Raw genomic sequence first — 3,771 nt, forward strand, 5'->3', positions numbered from 1 at the left:
ATAAACTGCGCTCGCAGATCACGTGACGACATCTGGCAAGAAGGCTGGGCTATGATGGGCGCTGGCTTACACTCACTGCCATTAGACTCATTACATATACAGAAATAGCCGAAGAGGTCGACAAGAAAACATCATTCATCCTAGCTCATTGGTAGGAGATCCGAGGTGTAATGCGGTGGTTGTGGATCGGATACTACCGACAGAAATGATTTCTTGTCCAGAATTATTCAGTTTCAGTTTACGTCACTATTAAAGCACAATACGACATACCACAACTAACGTCCTCTATAGCCTTGCCTGGCGGGAATTCATAATTGATTCGTTTGAATGTCTCACACGCACAAGCCCACACACACACACCACGCGTAAGCACACATGCACGCACCCACAAACACACACACGCGCGCAAGAGCCTCTCTTAAAAATTCACTCTATTTTCTTTAGAACATAGCGTAGAACATCCGTTCGATGACTTGAGCCGTCATACGAGGGTACCGTAAGCTGGTTTGCGGCGCCGCTGTGATTACGCAAAGCCAATCGAGCACAAAAACACAATGGCTTTGGGTTGTGTCCAATTTCCAGCGTGTGAATACTGCCCGGAACACAGACGCAAAAGTCACAAGCTGCTTCTTGCAGTTTATTGCTATAAGCTATTACATACGAAACAATGACAAACCTTGTCTTGATTGTGTTATACGTCAATGAGTGCAGTACACTGTGAGAAACTCAGCGAGGTTTTTTCGCGATAGCAATTGTGGACACTCTAGGAGTGTTTGAGCAGTCGGTGCAACCATGGGTTAAGGCAATGGAAAACTTCAATTCTTCCATTCGACATAACCACTTACTTCTCTAATTAAGAAGTCAATAACTGAACGATTTCACCTACTGCCACAAAACGGAGTCATTAGCTCTGTGAAGATGTCTGCAGGTACGAAAGAGTTCATCGTGAAGACATAAAACAAACATAACATTTTTCATTTTTTTGTATCTCGGACGCATTTCTTGAAACACCCGATACATAACCGGTTGGTCCGCGTCGATAAAAAACACCATCAACTAGCATGACACTGTTTCACTGTACACATTTTCACAGCATCATGTGCTAGGTTTTTTGGTGTGTAAATTTAAAACAAAACGCTAAATATTTTCAAGGAGTAGTGACAGTACAAGATCAGGTCCAATTGGTTCCGGCTGAAATGCTTTGTTGGTGAACTAGTGTCCAGCAAAGGAAAGGCTCAAGGTACAAAAAAAGAAACAGTCACTGTACACTGATAACTGCCAGCACGGACAATGGTCATCGGTAATCTTTATTGCCAATTGTGGCCATCTCTGAATGACATCATAACCGATGCCTTATTAACTCAAGGACATACGCCAATTGTCACCAACACCTCAACTGATTTGTGCACACGCATACATTCACGCCAGCTCACAGTGAAGGATGTCAAAGGTGAAAATTCTTTTGAATCCTGTGGGACAAACGCAGCCACCCGGGCATATATCGAATTCGCAAACCTGTGAATGAAAAAACCAAAACAAATAAAGTTTCGCACAATCCGGATTTACGCATAAATCGACGTATTGCAAGTGTTAATTTTATAGAGGCTGCAACAGTCGGTTGCACTATAGATGAATGCAAAAGTCGTTTGAAATACAATTGTCACATCCCCACATCCACAGGCTTGTGCACATGAGAGGGCAGACCAACTCCCGCCTTCATTATCTAAGGGGCGCAATGCCTGTCCCAAGCCTTCACCCGGTCGCACCAGTTTTGTAATTGTTGAATGTGCCGGGAATTTTCAGAACTGTTTAATTCAGGGCCCTATGACGATTTTTCACGGATGTTATTGTAGTCTACATCTCCTGGTAGTAGTACATCGGGATTTCAGATCATGTAAAAAGTCTATCTGTTCTGATTTATGTTCAACTAAAAAATATGTACAGGGCATCAAAACTGATCATTAGTCCCCCAGGACGCCGAGTTTTGTGACACTGTTCAGTTGAGCATGCGAAATAGCGTAATTTATATTTCACAAAGCTTAGAAGCATGATGCCGTAAATTCTGTGCGAGAAGACGCAATTTCGAAGCCAATAAGCTTACAAAGCTCCTGCAGTATTCTTTGTTGATGGGCCTCGCTGTGTATCGTGTGAAGTCGTAGTTTACTCTTGGCGTAACTTTTTGGGGTTTAGCTTCCACACTGAAACGAAGAGAAAGAAAAAGAACACCTTAAAACTTATTTTCCACTCCGCTTATTACATCTACTGCTGCCGTTGAAATCGAAGTAAGTTTTCTTTGCATAAAAACATTTTGTTCTCCAGTAACAGCTCTAACTTCTTCCGAATAGAAAATACTACAACATTTCTACGTTTTGAGGTTTTCTTTCAGCCGTTGAAAAAGCCTACGTTATTTTGAGGGAATGTAAGTACATGTGGAAGATAATTCTTTAAAGTAGGCAGTGGTTTCAGTATTCTGTAATGATGGCTTGTTGTGTCATGGAAAACTGATAGAAAGGTGGGGTCATACTCTATTTCCGTAAAGCTTAATAATAATAATAATAATAATAATAATAATAATAATAATAATAATAATAATAATAATAATAATAATAATAATAATAATAATAATAATAATAATAATAATAATAATAATAATAATAATAATAATAATAATAATAATAATAATAATAATATTAATAATAATAATAATAATAATAATATCGTGTTTTCACCGTGCGCTGACACCACACAGTAAACGGGCATCTACCCTTTCAGATGCGACCGCCACGGCCGTAAAGCTTCGTAGTTAACAAGGACAGGCACTATTTTCGACGAAGGCGTAATCATTTCCTCAATAGTTTCAACAAGAGGAATACAATAAGTGAAAGAAGAGTTCATCTTCACCCACTTGAGCGTACCGAAAGTTTGGTCGTGGACATTACTCAATGAAAACAACGGGATCCTAAGATTCGTTGGCGGAGCCACGTTGCACTTTGAGAGGAGGTTCCACGACTCACTGATTTTAAGTGCCAGAGCGCTGTTGGTGTACCTCAGGCATAGAGAGGCTTAAGTAAGTATAGAGAGTATAGAGAGATGCATTACAATATGAGCCGTAATGACAAGCAGCGGAGCGCAATGCGAGTATGAGTCTCGAATACTCAACCGTGGACTCCGTGACCAACTCCTCCTGGGTGCCGTTGCCGTAGATGATCGCGGAGGCCACACTCCAAAAGCGTCGCTGTTGCAAACGGTGCGGCATACCGAATATACGCCACAGTGTGACCACTGCCGTGATTATTTTGCCCAAAATGACATATCAGTTAAATTTTGCGAACGCTAGAATTTGTTTTCGAATTCAGCAGATATGGAACGGCGATTCTATAACTCCAATGCCAATTTTAATGAAGTGCGTCAATTTCCCTTTAATATAAGTTTGCGTTCTCTCAAAGAAAGGTGAAGCACCTAAACATAGAAATAAAGAAGTTTTGGAGCGAGTTAGAACAATTTCATCCCTGCCGGATTCGAAAGGAGTTGAGTAGAGTAGAACTTTGACAGTGGCACACACTCCCACGCTGGGGAATTGGCTGAGAATCGGATAGTATTCAGAATAAATTCTCGAGATGAGACAGTTCTCATATTTTATTGGAAATAGCCCTTCTTAAGTGAAAAAAAGAGATTTTATTGAATTTTAAAACATCGTCAGTTTCGCTTTTAATAGTATAGGCTGCAGGATCGCATTTAAAACAGGTCTTTTCCTTATTTCTAGTTTTGCAT

General features: G+C 40.5%; 1 long non-coding RNA gene across 1 annotated transcript; it reads right to left on the minus strand.

The window, feature by feature from the left end:
* Positions 1 to 1,261: 1,261 nt before the first annotated feature.
* LOC119186317 (uncharacterized) lies at positions 1,262 to 2,199 on the minus strand. The gene is made up of 2 exons (XR_005111683.2): positions 2,102 to 2,199; positions 1,262 to 1,515 (listed from the first exon to the last, which is right to left on the minus strand). It is a non-coding gene; the product is annotated as an uncharacterized LOC119186317 (long non-coding RNA).
* Positions 2,200 to 3,771: the final 1,572 nt, after the last annotated feature.

Source organism: Rhipicephalus microplus, chromosome 6, assembly GCF_043290135.1.
Source record: "Rhipicephalus microplus isolate Deutch F79 chromosome 6, USDA_Rmic, whole genome shotgun sequence".
In the NCBI taxonomy this organism is placed as follows: Eukaryota; Metazoa; Arthropoda; class Arachnida; order Ixodida; family Ixodidae; genus Rhipicephalus; species Rhipicephalus microplus.